General features: G+C 40.4%; 1 protein-coding gene and 1 pseudogene across 1 annotated transcript in view; both read right to left on the bottom strand.

Annotated features, from left to right (window-relative positions):
• Positions 1-8,450, bottom strand: part of LOC130095249 (galectin-3-binding protein A-like) — a 21,558-nt gene extending 13,108 nt beyond the window's left edge. Inside the window, exon 1 of the mRNA XM_056261940.1 lies at positions 8,343-8,450. The gene's annotated coding sequence lies outside the window, so the exon portion shown is untranslated. The remainder of the gene's footprint in view (positions 1-8,342) is intronic.
• LOC130095230 (galectin-3-binding protein A-like) lies at positions 6,349-16,029 on the bottom strand (annotated as a pseudogene).

Here is a 16,029-nt window from a genome sequence, read left to right as displayed (position 1 = left end):
AATATGCAGTCATGGTCAGAATTGTGACCCTTGGTAAATGTGATTAAAGATAGCTGTGAAATTAAATCTGCATTGTTTATCTGTTTGACCTTGCATTAAAAAAAAATCACAAAAATCTAACCTTTCATTGAAGTAAAACATTTATAACTGGGGTGAAAATCACATTATGAAATAACACATATGGGCACCTCTAGAAATTATTGTGAGTAAAATATATCCGTAAAATAAGAATATTCCCCTTCATATTTAGATGATGTTTTAAGCATTTATTAGGAAGTATAGTAAGGAAAGGAAAATTTTGCTGAATTTTAGGAGAAAAATGCAGGTATTACCAGTTGTTGTGTTGCAGACCAAACACAGGAGAAAGCAGAGGAGGAAAGCCCGGAGAAAGAGGACGAAAAGACGGAGGGTTTTATATGAGAAGGTCCTGAGGGAATTTCCAGGATTAATGACAGTCCAAGACTTTGGATTGGACAGGTTGTCTGTAAAGAACTGAAATCATGAGGGGGTTTCCAACTGACAAAAAGTTTGATGGACTTTATAAGGAATGGAAAAAAAATGTCGAGGTAGACGCTGATCCACCTGAACCGCCTATCCAGTGTTTTTGCTGTTGTGCCTTCTACAATTATTTTATTTTATTTTAACTTGTCATACTCAAAAATCCTATTATTTGTATTATATAGACAAAATATATGATTATTCTATTATCTGTTTGTAATAAAGGTCCTAAGATTTAAGGTATGATGTAAATCCAGCTTGTTACTTTATAATCCATTACAATGTATAAAACAATCGTCCTGGCAACCAAAACAAGTAGTTATTTTCAATACAATCGCTAAGTGGACGCAAGATGGCACCAGTCGCGCTTTGTTATACAGTAGTTCCCTTTCGAGAACGGTCACTTCGTATTGCGTAGCTAATATGCAGTGGGGAAACTCCTTTCCTTGAGAAATATTGAAGATATTAATTTAAAAAGCAGTGCAGCTGCACATCCTATGGCCAAAAGCCTCCTGACGTGCGACCCAATCAAGTGACTTGGCGCCAAACACGTCAGAGCGCGCCTAAATGGGCGTGGCCTAAGCCTACAACGATTGGCCATTTTCGGCCAAATAGCAGATTTTCTCTCCTTCAGCGACACTTCACGTCTCTGACTCCTCTGAAGCCTTCGCCGTGGAAACAAGCCAGACAGCTATAGCGAGCCTTGCAAACTGCGGGCAGCGCCTTCAACTCACCTCGAAGCCGCTTCTCTTCTGTCGCTGCTCTCCTGTGGCCATCCGGCGGAAAACGCTGAATATCCATTTACTGCTGCTGTTGTGTTTGCCGCTGCGACACTCAGTTTCTGAAAGAGCAATTTTCAGCTAGCGTTGTTTCAAATGCCTCGCTCTTCATGCACCTCGTGCGGAACACATCTACACGAGGATGACAGGCACACGGAGTGCGCCACGTGCCTGGGACCCGCCCACGCTGAAGCTGCACTCTCTGCCGCGGGCTGCTCTCACTGCGAGAGCCTGCCCATCTCAACGCTATGGATGCAGTTAGCTCTCTTTCGAGACGGCGACACCACTCCTCTGGATCTTCATTTCCCGGCACTACTTCAGCCGCGGAAGAAGAAATGCCGCAGCCAACGGCAGCCCGAGCACATGGATGTAAACAAGCCCTCGCTGGCCACGTCCCCACGTACCTAGCTTTCTCTATACCATTCTTTAAACTTACGAAGTCGTGGCTCGCGCCATACTCAGCACGCATGAGCGCTTCCGCTTCCACTTCCACTGCGCTCTCTTCTGTTGACAGCGCAGCGGTAAAAGGTTACGAGAAGCTGCCACCGCTCGAGGAAGCAGAATCATCTATGCCCACCCACTGCTGCTGGCTGGAGATCTAGAGCAGCGCACCCCTCGAAGCCCTGCTGAAACACCTCAGCCCTCGCTGGACGCGCTTTCTCTGCTTTGCGGTCTGCATCGGCTCTGGCTCGGCCATGGCAGTGTTACAAGTGTTTCAGGCCAAGCTTCTCCAGGCAATGGATGAGTCTGGCCCGAATCCTGAGGCGTTCCGTGACCTGCGCAGCACCACAGATCTAGCGCTGTGCGCTACAAAGACTACCGCTCAGGCGATCAGCAGAGGTATGGCTAACCTCGTCGTGCTCGAACGCTACCTCTGGCTGAACCTCACGGACATCAAGGAGGCGGACAGAACGGCGTTCCTCGATTCACCTATCTCCAGCACCGGTCTCTTTGGCCCGGCTGTGAAAGGGCTTTCTGAGAGATTTACCGAAGCACAGAAGTCTTCTCAAGCTATGAGACACTTCCTACCTAAACGTTCCAGCTCTGCTTCGAGCTGCCACAAGAGCAGGCCGCTTCCTCAGCCAGCGAAACCAGCGCCTCGGGTTTCCCAGCCCCGCCCTGCGGCTGACACCCGTCATCGCTCAAGATCAGCGAAGCGCTACGCCAGGGCCCCCAAGCCCGCATTGTGTTAGACCCTGAACCGCCGAAGCCCTCCTAGCTGCAGGAGGAAAGAGAGAGGGTCTGAGTCTCGCTCTAGCCGGACCGCCCTCGAAAAGAGCTCATTTAAATCTCACAGCTCCCTGTTCAGCTCAGGCGGCTGGAGATTTTCATACTGTAGTCAATGGGCCCGTTACGCTGGACGCACCCCTACAAACAAATGCTGTTTTCACAGTGACCCAAATAAAGCACAAAATGAGTATGTTTCAAACACACAACACCCGGGTAACCGGTCCCCTTTCACTAGGCAGCCCTCCCCCAGTTGTCACTCTATCTCTGTGTCGGGCCTGTCAAACCAGCCCAAAAGAGAACATGTGCACAAAACACAACACAAGGGTATTAGGTCCCCCTATGCTAGGCGGCCCAGCCCCAATGTATATTCAAACCGTAGCCACGAGGGCCCAGGCCTGGCAAGCCATCCCTGATGTGTCGAACTGGGTTTTGAACATTATAAAGCGAGGCCACTAGCTCCAATTCGCTCACAGACCCCCACGGTTTCAGGCGGTCGTCAAGACCTCGCTGAGAAGCAACGTGGCTGACATGCTTCGCACCGAAGTACAAAATCTGCTAGCAAAAGGGCAGATATAATTAGTCCCCCCCACGCTGAGCCGGTCAGGGTTTTGCAGCCGCTACTTCCTTGTGCCAAGAAGGACGGTGGCACCCGCCCCATTTTAGATCTGAGACATCTGAACAAAGCCCTCATGAGATGGCCGTTCAGAATGATAACTACCCAACAAATCCTCGCGCAGGTTCGCCCGGGGGATTGTTTTTTTTACGGTGGACCTGAAAGATGCTTACTTTCACAACATTTTAATGGGGGATAGGTTTAGCTTATACATTTTAAATGATGCATAATTGTCTCAAAGAGACCGCACGGTCCGCATGGCCTAACATGTCTGTGGTGTCCTATATAAATCGCCAGGGTGGCCTCAGATCAGGCAACCTGTATGTCATAGCCAGAAATCCCCTCTTTTGGTTGCATGCCAACCTGCGCTCCCTGAGAGCTGCTCATGGTCCCGGGAGTCCAAAATTTGGGTGTGGACATGCTCTCAACCCACAGACGGTTCATCTGATATGGAGTGTATTCGGCAAGGTAGTGATTGGATGAGGAATGAGGAAGTCAATGAGGAAGGATCTCCTCACACAGGCGAACGGGACGATTTGGCATCCTCGCCCCGATTTATGGGCCCTTCATGTGCTGCCCCTCAACGGGTATCCGGGGACCTCCCAGAAAAGGTCTTGAATACTGAGGCTATAGAGCACCGTCTACCAGGCGCCTCTATGCTCTGTATGCTCTGTAAGTGGTCAGTATTCACTGGCTGGTGCTCAGCCAGGGACCTCGAGCCCCACTCATGAGAAGTGTCAGTGGTGCTCTCCTTTTTGCAAGACCTTTTGGATCCACACTCAAAGTGTATGTGGCAGCCATAGCAGCTTACCATGCTCCTGTGACTGGCCAGTCACTGGGGAGAAACAACCTCATTGTTTCCTCAAAGGAGCCAGGAGGATGAATTTGGGATACATGACTTCAGGTTCATTCTCAAGCCAAGGCATGGTTATGTACCTAAGGTCCTCTCAACTCCGTTCAGAGCTCAGGTTATTACATTATCAGCTAATTTGCTCTGTCCTGTTAGGGCTCTAAAAGTCTACTTGAAGTGTTCTGTGCGTCTAGGCAGTCAGAACAGCTCTTTGTTTGCTTCGGCAATCGCACCAAAGGGTTACCGATCATGAAGCAGAGACTGTCCAGATGGAAAGTGGATGCCAGTTTCAGGACCCTAGTTCTAGGACCGCAGTTCCAGGACCCTAGTTTTCTGTGACAGCCCCACCTACAGAACTGGATCACCAAAAACACTAATTTTACCCCTTTCCCCTTACCCAAAGATCACAGACGGCCCCAGATTATTGTTGTTCAACATTCATTACTCGTTAAAACATCACAGTCTTACTTATTTGATCTAGACAAACTGCGCATCATTAGAAAGATTTAAGACTCCAGCTTCGATACCACTGTTTATGATAAAACTGGTTTGCAGTGACATTAATTTCATACTTTATGACAGAAGTGCAAAATTATTAATCTGTAACGTTCGTTATTTTGAATAGAAATCATCACTCATAAAGCAGTCATTCACGTCTTCTCCGGTTTATTTGTGTTCACATACATGCAATATACAGCATCTGCCAGGGCTCTTAGTCCAATGGTGTATTTGGAGAAATAATGATTTATCATCACATGTTTGTAAAATATTTTGTCATACAGAATAACATTTTATATTCATTTTCCACTGAATTATGCGATCTGAAGCTCAAACAGCGAACACAGCGAGATCTGTGTCTCCTCTTCCTGATTTGCGTCAGTTATGATCTCAGCGTTCTCTCATTCGCTGTACAGCTGTCACTCATCTCACGTGGTTCAACGTGACCATAATCCTGCCCTTCTGCATGACACGCTCCTGTGTACACTTCCTCGTTCTGACCTCCGTGATAACAAAGCTAACGATACATAACTTCTCCTGAAACAAGAAGCTAATAAATGCACAATTTCAAGTAGATGTGGTTTGTGTGCAACTTTGGGTATTTTCATATGAATAAAGAATGTTTACAGTATTGCTAAGCAAGGTGTATCCATTAGCTGCATACAAAATGTTAAATATAACATATTTAAATATAACATATAAGTCAATCTTTTTTTTAACCATTTAAACTGTACCGGAATATGATACAAATACTCAATGGTGGTTTAAAGTGAGCTTTAAGTAAAAGTGTAATATTAATCTTTTAAATTGTGACATGTAGCTTGATACTACTTGTTGCTCTAATCCACCTGCTGTAGGAGCTTTTCTATTCCATAATCTTATTTGTTAAAATATATATTTTTTCTTTTTCTAACAAGACTTAAGATAATAGGTGGATCTTGATACCATGTACAAACTAAGCCACCTGGATCCTAGAACTGCTGTCCTGAAACCGCAGCCGCCACTATATCATCCAGTTCGGTAGGTGGCGCTGTCACAAAAAACTAGGGTCCTGGAACTGCGGTCCTAGAAGTAGGTTTCTGAAACTGCAGCTTCTGGTTGTACAGGAACATACTACTGTTTTTTATTGATTACAGTCATTATCTGAAAATATCAAACTTCGGAATGATTAAGTCAATAGAAAACTGTACGCATGCTGATTGCGATACGTTAAGATATGCGCCAAGCGCTTTAAGTAATAAATGGATTAACATCATATATCCTCTGTCTCATAGACATAGCCTACATTAAGAGAGAGAAAAGCTGCACTACGAAAAGATTGATAAGTAAAACGTAGTGCTAGGTTTAAAGGTTAGATTTTTTTTTGTTAATGTTTTAACAGGCAAGCAATCAAAAAGAGCCATTCAGCTACACCACAGTAATAGATATAATAATAAAATACATACATATAATGTGACTAACCTTTGTGGATGTGATGTCTCATAAAATTTGATGTTTTAATTGTTTAATTATTTTCCCACATTCTTTGAATCTAGACGATTTGACATGTTAATAAATCCAAATGAAAGAACATGGCGCGGTTTCTCCCGTCCCGTCATGTTTCTTGACTTTCATTTCGGAGATTATGCACAATATACGGATATACGTAATCAAATTCTATGACAAGGGTCCGAACTACCGCGACATGTAGGGAAATACATGTGACGCAGATATTATAAAACCATTCAAATAAAACACAAATTCTTGCTTTTTATATCAGAAGTTAAGGATTAAAAACTTCTCGTCGTTTTTAAAATATTCATGAGTCCTTTTTGTTGAGCCCGAGTAAAGTCAGAAGTCTATTAAAATGCGAGTCTCTAGCTTGAGTGCCCATGTCTGCTGTGCAGTCAGATATACTCTGGACGCACTACAAATCTTAAACTGTAGTCATCAGGACAGGGGTTAGGCAGGCCCATACTGCTGTTGGTTGGAATCACTGCCATGCTGTTTTTAAATTCTTGAACATGAAAGACATTGTTTTGATTTTTACAGGTGAGAATCAACCTGTTGCTGAAGCGAATGGTGTTAGCGTAACTGTTCTGATTACCACTTGCAAGGAATCGTGCAACAGGAAAATATTTACATGAAACACCATAGTTAGAGCATTCCCGGGCATTACGAAAAACCTGTGCTTGCCACTGGACCGTCTGATCTTTGTAAAGAGCACTAGTGTGTACAGGAGTGGAGAAGGAAGGAACTTGGCGATTCTTGTTTCGTCGGTGATTGATATTTAGGGTTGTGTCATTGATAAATACACTCCACTCTTTAGCAGTGTAGATTCTGGGCAGATAATCATTACTCATGTCATCCATTTTATTCCTGATCATAGAGAAAGGCAGAGCATTGAACTGAAAACCTCTGAGCAGACCAGTTAGGTACAGTTTGTCATTATTCTGATGGAGAACACTTGAGGAAAATTGTATTTCATACAGCTTATCCACTGGGATCAGGAGGAAGCGGATGTGATTCAGGAGGCTGGCCTGTTGTTCTGAACTAATTTCATCACCTTTGTCTTGGATCCATCTCTCCAGAGCTTCAAGAAGTCAAGCTTCATCCTCCACAACCAGGTCTGAGCGCTGCAGCAGAGCGTCCATCATGTGAAAGGAGATGGTGCTCCACAGCGGAGAGCTTATGAGGAACTCACAGTTCCAGGAAAGATACTGAAGGACATTCTCCTGCAGAACAAGGTCACCTGTGCGGACGCCATACTCGTACATTGATACCTGTGTCTGGAAGGTGTTGTCTTCTGGAAGGAGTGAAGTGAAGACCCTGCCAACATCCTCCATAAGCGTCTTCACCCCGAAGATAAATGACAGCTGATGGAGACATTGAGCCGATGTGATGGAAACATCAATCTGACGTGTGTACAAATACCTGGGCAAAAACAGTTCAGACACTTTAAGCATCTATCACCCAAAATATATTCAATAGATTTATGATATGCACTATTCAAAGCATGATGAATTGAGACAATTTGATTGAGCTACAAATTGAAGTGATCTTAATAAATGTACCTGAGAAAAGCAGAGACATGAGGGTGGCACGTCTGGCTGACATCCAGTGTGAGGTTCCTGGACTCATTTGTTATGTTTAGTTCTATACTTATACTATACTTTTGACCAAATTTTATATTTATAAATGTAAGTTTACCAATTCGAAACCCAATATGTAAATAGTTTTAGAGACTCTGAAAAAGAAAGCTATCAAGGCTTTTTAAATCTATGAGCTTTACAAAATATTTATTTGATATTTTTATCGCTGAATGCACTTTTATTCTGATATTTATGTTACTATCCCTTGGCACCTTTTAGTAATTGCTTTATTCTCTCTTTTTTGTATTGTATGTATAATGCTTAATACTTGTATTTGTACGAAATGTATGTTGCTTGAATATATATATAAATAAACTGCAAACAATGTATTTTTTTTTTTTTTTTTTTTTTTTTTTAAGAAAGAAAGAAAAGGTTTACTAACCAAACTGCATCCAACCTTGTGCTGAAACATGAAGAAACAGTAGAGGCAACAGAAGATACATGATTCTTCTCATGCTGGAAATATTGCAAACAGCAGAGACAGGAACACAATTCTCAGCTGAATGAGTAACAAAACGTCTTGCCTTTCATATAAGGATCAACTTATTTTTAAACAGGGATAAAACGCTGTGTAATCACATTTAAAGGCTACCAAAATTTGTATTTCACGAAAATGGTAAATTTGAGAAGTTTTATTACTGCAACAAAAAAAAACCCAAAAAACAACAACTATCTGTCAGCACATCTGGGCTTAGGTAAGTGTCAGAAAAATGTATTATTTAGTTAATAATTTCAAACAAACTTTGCTCTGTTGTTCCGTCCGTGCTGCTTCAGATCCTTTTCATGCAGTCCAACATGGGAAGAGTGATACAAACACAAAGTGGTATCTCCTTCTTCTTCAAAGTTTATTGGTCAGATATACAGTTTATATACTCTTCGTGGATATTAATTTGATATAAAACAAAGACTTTCACAATTGATTGGATAGACAAAATGAACATTATCATAATCCCTCCTACTTCCTTTTACCATATGTGGATGCTTTTACCTCTTTTCAAGGACAAATGTGTCAACAGTTAGATAACAAACATGTTGAAACACAGTTGGAGCTCTAGCAAGGAAAACAAAACGATGAATGAATGATTAATCCAGGTGTGCCTGCATTGTTACTGAGGCCAGGCACACAATCAGTTTGTCCAATAATGACAGACAGGAAACAAAGGGCTGGCTGAAGTTCAGGAAGTAGTGAAGCTGTGCATAAAGCCAATTCAGTGGTTCAAATTCGGCAGTAAATTCAACATTGACATCCGGGAAATGCAGGAAAAGCAGTCGATTACCGAGCATAATCTCCATCTGCTCTTAGTCAAGCTCACCAGCAGGGGGCGCAAGCGCGTGTTGTTGACGAAGACCAGAGCAACAGTTAGAGCAAGCATTCATTCATAAAAACTAATTTACAGCAGTTGAGCATGCATTACGTTTTTGTTATGATTATCTGGGTCAGTATATATGCGGAAAAGATGATAAAGACACAAAAGCTGTGTTTATGTTTCATTCATTAACTTCATTGTTACTTTCCCTGTGTAGCCTACATGTTATCAGCTTTTTCTACCATGAACGGAAATATAATCGGTTTCCCTCAATACGTCATCATACTCAAGGATTCCCCTTCTGTTGGGACAAAATGCTTAACATGGCTTAATGGACTAATACAGTGATATAAAAGACCAAACTCCACCTTATTGGGGATATAGGCTGTGCTATGCTACAGGCAGATTAGATGGATGCGCAAAGTTTCCCAGTGATATACTGGCAAAATCAACACTTGCCCAGCCAGCACAGCCATGTGGGGCCCACATGGGTTTGACCTGGGCTATCTAACTGGGACCCAGCTAGTTTTGTCCACGGTTTCCATGTAGGCCCCACATGGGTTTGCCCAGATGAAATGAACACTGCTCAGTGTGCACACTACAGGCTGTTAAATGTAACACATATCAGTGTTGGAGTTAATGAGATAATTAATTGATATAATGATTGAGCATTATTGTTAACAAGCAGAATCATTGAAGGAAAGAGAAACACAAGAACTACTTCCAGCCACAGCCTTAGATGAAATCAACTGAAGATAAAATACACAAAATCTCTCAAGATCTGATTAAACAACTCCACAAACAGCATTACCAGCTTCACTTATTACTAACCAGGTTGACTTTATTTCTGGTAGACGTCTACAGAATTTCTTATTGAGAATTAACAGAGGTTAAGATGTTGATGATTTATTGAAAATAATAGTTTGGTTTGATGTCACCATAATGGTGATAAGTGTTTGCTTTAGTTGGTCTCTTGACTTTTTAACTTTAGTTTTTCTCTGTTCAGTTGTATCTGATTGTTATGTTGAGAACAGCAAGAGAAAATGCAATCAAATGCTATGAGCTGATTGATTATTAGAATATAATCATCATGTGGTGGCTTAACTCACTAATATTGTGTCTGAGTTTTATATGGGTGATATGTTATTCATTTTGTTTTATTGTTGTGATTCTACAGACATCAAGAATCAGCATATGAATCTCAACAATGGTGACATGCTTCAATGTCATGGGATTCATGACAATCCCAATGCATTCTGGGTGCATCATAAGAAACTTATCCATGGCTCCCAGAATGCATTGCACCATGAAGCATGTCACCATTATAGCGATTCATATGCTGATTCTTGATGTCTGTGTGTGAGTAAAAATTGCAAAATTTCCAAAATGTGAAAATGATGTTTTAAAAATCATTTGATGTTCTGATAAGAATGTGCTGGATCTCTTGCTGTAGAATCACAATAATAAAATGAATAACTTATCACCCGTATAAAACTCATACACAATATTAGTGAGTTAAGCCACTACATGATGATTAGATTATTATCATCAATCAGCTTATAACATCTGATTGCATTTTCTCTTGCTGTTAACATAACAACATATGTTCAGATACTCAACATAACAATCAGATACAGCTGCCAGAGAAAAAACTCATTTTAAAAAGTCAAGAGCCCGACTAAAGCAAACGCTGGTCACCATAATGGTGACATCAAACCAAACTATTATTTTCATTAAATCATCAACATCTTAAACTCTGTTAATTCTCAATAAGAAATTCTGTAGACGTCTACCAGAAATAAAGTCAACCTGGTTAGTAATAAGTGAAGCTGGTAATGCTGTTTGTGGAGTTGTTTAATCAGATCTTGAGAGATTTTGTGTATTTTATCTTCAGTTGATTTCATCTAAGGCTGTGGCTGGAGTTCTTGTGTTTCTCTTTCCTTCAATGATTCTGCTTGTTAACAATAATGCTCAATCATTATATCAATTAATTATCTCATTAACTCCAACACTGATATGTGTTACATTTAACAGCCTGTAGTGTGCACACTGAGCAGTGTTCATTTCATCTGGGCAAACCCATGTGGGGCCTACATGGAAACCGTGGACAAAACTGGCTGGGTCCCAGTTAGATAGCCCAGGTCAAACCCATGTGGGCCCCACATGGATGTGCTGGCTGGGTGATCAATTAATACTAACACTTTCTCTTCTATTCTATATTTCTCTCTCCTAGGGCTTAGTGGCCACATACGTGGACAGCACATTTTTGCTCTTATGTCCACAATTGTGTTCACTGCTGAATTGGTGGTGTTATGGACACGTATGGGGGTACTTATACTGCCATCTGGTAGTGTCAGAAATTTATAACACACTATGGTCAAAATTCAAAATGGCGGCAAACACAAGGAAAGATTCAAGTGGTAGCTCCATACACAAACGTCGACCAGTTAAGAAGTTCTGTCATATTTCATGGCTTATTCTGATTTAGATATTTATAAAAGCCTTGTATATTTGTCATGACATGCAAATTTGAAAAAAAAGTGCAAAACTACCAACTTTGTAGGTCGCTAAACATGAAGTACACGTATGTGTACTTATGGACTGAAGCTCCTCGAAACAGCTAATATGCTAGTAAACATGCACACACATAAAATGGGAAAAAAGCTAGCTCTGATGCAGCTAAAAAGGTGCACATGGTCCCAATGACATAAATAACAATTAAATCACTAAATACATACGTACATACTTAAATTAGTTGGGTTGAAAATGTTAGTAAAAATGTAATATGCTAGTAAAAATGTGCACATGTAAATTAGCTTGTATATTATCCCATTGGAATAAATAACAAATAAATAATGCAAACCTACATAAATTAAATTAATTTGTATTTGATTTTATCATGTTTTTATTTCCAGAGCGTTTTTCTGTGCAAAGAGCATTGGAGCTACTTTGGGTTAATTGATGGAGATAACACAGATTTGGATGTGTCTGATAACGATGATCCCTTAGAGATGTCTTATTGATCACAAGTTCAGTATGGTGTACCACAAGGCAGAAGGCTCAGTACTAGGGCCGTTGCTGTTCACTCTATACATGCTCCCCTTGGGAGATATCATTAGGAAGCATGGCATTAGTTTTCACTGTTATGCTGATGATACTCAGCTCTATATTTCTTCACGCCCCGACGAAACTTGCCAATACAAAAAAACCTAATGCATTGCTGATATAAAAACTGGATGACTAGGAATTACCAACTTTAAAACTAAAAAATCTAAATTACGTCATGTGCTTTCAATGAAAAATGTGGAACAGTTAGTTCATTACATCAAGGCTAGATCATTGTAATGCTCTACTGGGTGGTTGCCCTGCACGCTTAATGAACAAACCTCAGCTGTTTCAAAACGCAGCCACTAGAGTTCTTACCAGAACCAGGAAGTATGACCATATTGCCCGGTTATGTCAACATTGCATTGGCTCCCTATTAACCATCGTATACATTTTTAAATATTGCAATGTTTCCATGTTGTTTTTACTCTCTGATAGTCAAAACATGTTAAAAATATGTGTGTACACTCAAAAAAATGATATGTTGGCTTTACTTAACTTTTTTTTGTAAACAGGTTCCACCGGTTCCACATAACTATGTTTCGTTAAACAAACATAATATGTTCATGTAACTTCAACATCATGGAATTTGGTCATTTTAAGCGACCCAATTAAACTCTGAGCTAATGAGTTAATTAAGTGAATAATTGAGTGATGATTGAGCATTATTGAAGACACCTGATGTTAACAAGCAGAATCTCTGAAGGAGAAAACCGGAATGTTTAAGTCACCATTATGGAGATAAGTGTGTGTTTTAGTTGGGCTCTTGACCATTAACTTATTAACTTTAGATTTTGTTTGGTTGCTGTACATGAATTATAACAGCCGGATGAACAATAAACAAAGGTCATCTGATGTTATTGGTTGTGTTTTAACATAATCATTATTTCATAATCATTTGACCTGAGTCACTGAACTTATATTAAACCGAATTTCTGAGTTAAGTTTACCTTATGGATAATAACAGCACTGTCATTGTAGAGCATACTATTTTTTTGACTTTTCAATGAAATTCAAATGATCAAAACAATAAATAAAAAATAAACTTCCTAAAAAATATTTTCAGTAGACACCCACAGACATCAAGAATCAGCCTGTAAATCTCACCAATGGTGACAATTATAAAGCATGTTGTAGTGCATTCTGGGTGCCACCAATCAAAACTCATTCATGGCTCCCATCATGCATTGCTGCATGAATAAATAATGAGCTTATGATCTGTTTGTCACCATTGCTGAGATTCATATGCTGATTCTTGATGTCTGTGTGTGCCTATTCTAAATATTTTTTAGGAAGTTTCTTTTTTATTTCTTGATTTGGTCATTTGAATTTCATTGAAAAATCTAAAAATAGTATGCTCTACAATGACAGTACTGTTATTATCCATAAGGTAAACTTAACTCAGAAATTCAGTTTAATATAAGTTCAGTGACTCAGGTCAAAAGATTGTGAAATAATTATGTTAAAACACAACCAATACCATCAGATGACCTTTGTTTGTTGTTCATCCGGCTGTTATAACTCATGTACAGCGACCAAACAAAATCTAAAGTTAATAAGTTAATGGTCAAGAGCCCAACTAAAACACACACTTATCTCCATAATGGTGACTTAAACATTCCGGTTTTCTCATTCAGAGATTCTGCTTGTTAACATCAGGTGTCTTCAATAATGCTCAATCATCACTCAGTTATTCACTTAATTAACTCATTAGCTCAGAGTTTAATTGGGTCGCTTAAAATGACCAAATTCCATGATGTTGAAGTTACATGAACATATTATGTTTGTTTAACGAAACATAGTTATGTGGAACCGGTGGAACCTGTTTACAAAAAAAAGTTAAGTAAAGCCAACATATCATTTTGAGTGTATGTGTTATTAATACATTAAAAAAACAGTCAGGAAAAAAACTGCTGCGTTCAAGGCAGAAATAAAGGGTTTTTCATTCTATTACACAAAGGTGACTTTATTGTGTTTTATGGAAATTCGGACCATGAGTCCACATATGTGGACATCATTTTTCTCTAAAAGTACATCATATCAAAAGATGATTCTTAGTTTTTATTCTAATTAGGTTCCAATAAGCCCAAATAGCAAAGAGAATTAAAAAATGCATGTAAAAAATCAGCTTGGGCCTTAAGAGGTTAGGCTTGCTACGGTAGTCGGTGTTACCGGTGTTACACGGTGTTCAGGCGCAACACCGGTTTCATCACTTGTCCACCGCGACACCGCAAAAAAAATAAAAAAAATATGCATATATTTATCGCAATTACGCCGTATCCGTTTTTTTCTGTCACCCATTGACTACCGTTGTCTGATCACGCTCTTATTAATGTGAATGATATTAAGCGCAACAAGACTAAAGAGACCGCGCTGGCGCGACCCACAGAAAAGACGCGCGTCAGTATAGGTTCTCTTTCGGGCTTGAACAAACCATAACACACACAAATTATGCCAAAATGTCAGTTTTGTCGAGTGTCCTCATAAGAGCAATCTTAAATGATTTAAATAAAGTCTTAAATTAACGTAGAGATTTGTGAGAAAATGGGACGCGTGTCGATCGCGTCTCTGTCAGCAGCTGGTCTTAAAGTGTCATTAAAGTTAATCAAAGAACAACGGTAAGAGAGTAAATGACTCACTCAGACCCGGAGCCAGGAGGATTATTACACCGGTAGCCTAATAATCATGAATGCACTGCTATCTTTAACACATCTCCGGCGAACGGTTTCTTCACGCAAAAGAAAAACTCTTCATGAAGCGCAGTGAAATTCAGCGACCTATGGCGTTTCCTGATGGATCGAGGTTGTTCGTTAACTTAATTTTATACGTGCAACTCACGTAGCCTATAAGGACACTGTACGTGCTGACAGACAGGACCGAGCAGGTAACATTTAATATGAAACAAAGTCTCAACTTTCAAATTTGGTCAGTCAAAGAAAATTAAACAATAGGCCTACCGTTTTGTGGCTCCATTGTGTCGTGAGAGATTGCCTCAGTTAAAGACAAATTCAAATCCACCGACGTTAATCTACTAATCTAGACTACTAAACTACTACTCTCCTGACTGCTTTGTCGGGCAAAAATGGTGGATTTTGATTTGTCAGATCACATCAAACTCCCTGCGAAGGATGAATTGACGCTAATGTATAAGTGAAAGTGAAGTGCACACTGCTGCACAAGCTTTTTATAAGCGATGTAAAAAAAATTAATTTCGTTTTCAAATGAGCGGCAATTCAGCGCACAATAACAAAACAGTGTTGCTCCGCACGACCACCATTATGCATGCCCGTGCAAACGCGCGCATTTTACATGTGCCTTTAAATTAGCGATTTAAAAGCCCCCGCCGGTGATACCGGTATTACCGGTGTTGTAACACGTCGATTAACCGGTGTGAAAAAATCCTCACCTTCACATCCCTACTCTCTCTCTCTCTCTCTCTCTCTATATATATATATTTATATATAGAAGTATATGCCTGTTCACTCAACGCTGCATAGCGATGATGTAATGGGAACGATATACCACAGACGCGAAGCTAAGCACTGCCATATCTGGCCCAAAGAACTCTCTCTTTTATTATTTTTTTTGGACCAGACCAAACTCAACCTGGACCAAAGTGACCAGTTCATGTGGAAAGAACCCGGAAACCAAGGGCCGCATCCAGATCCAAGTTCTAAAATTTGATAAAAGTGTGCGAAGAGGACCAACCTGCCGAACCAACTAATCACCTTCCACCACACAAATATCTTTCAAAAGAGCTTGGGAAGACATGACACTCCTAGCTCTCTGGATTGAGCCAGAATGAGCTAGTGGTCTAGGCAATTTAGTACACTCCATGCACTTGGAGAGCGTCCTTAGAGCCAAAGCCAGACCAAATAGAAGGACCCGATATTTGAAACCTGAGGAACCTTATGTGCCATGGAATTACCTGGATGTGAAAATAGGTGTCATTTAGGTCCACAGTAACAAAGCAGTCACCTGTTTGGATCTGCGCCAGGATAGTTTTTAATGTCAGCAT

The sequence above is a fragment of the Rhinichthys klamathensis genome, unplaced genomic scaffold, assembly GCF_029890125.1.
Source record: "Rhinichthys klamathensis goyatoka isolate OS25496 unplaced genomic scaffold, OSU_Roscu_1.1 h1tg000189l_1, whole genome shotgun sequence".
NCBI classification, from domain to species: domain Eukaryota; kingdom Metazoa; phylum Chordata; class Actinopteri; order Cypriniformes; family Leuciscidae; genus Rhinichthys; species Rhinichthys klamathensis.
The sequence above is the reverse complement of the archived record's forward strand: the minus strand, read 5'-3'. Positions and strand labels throughout refer to the sequence as shown.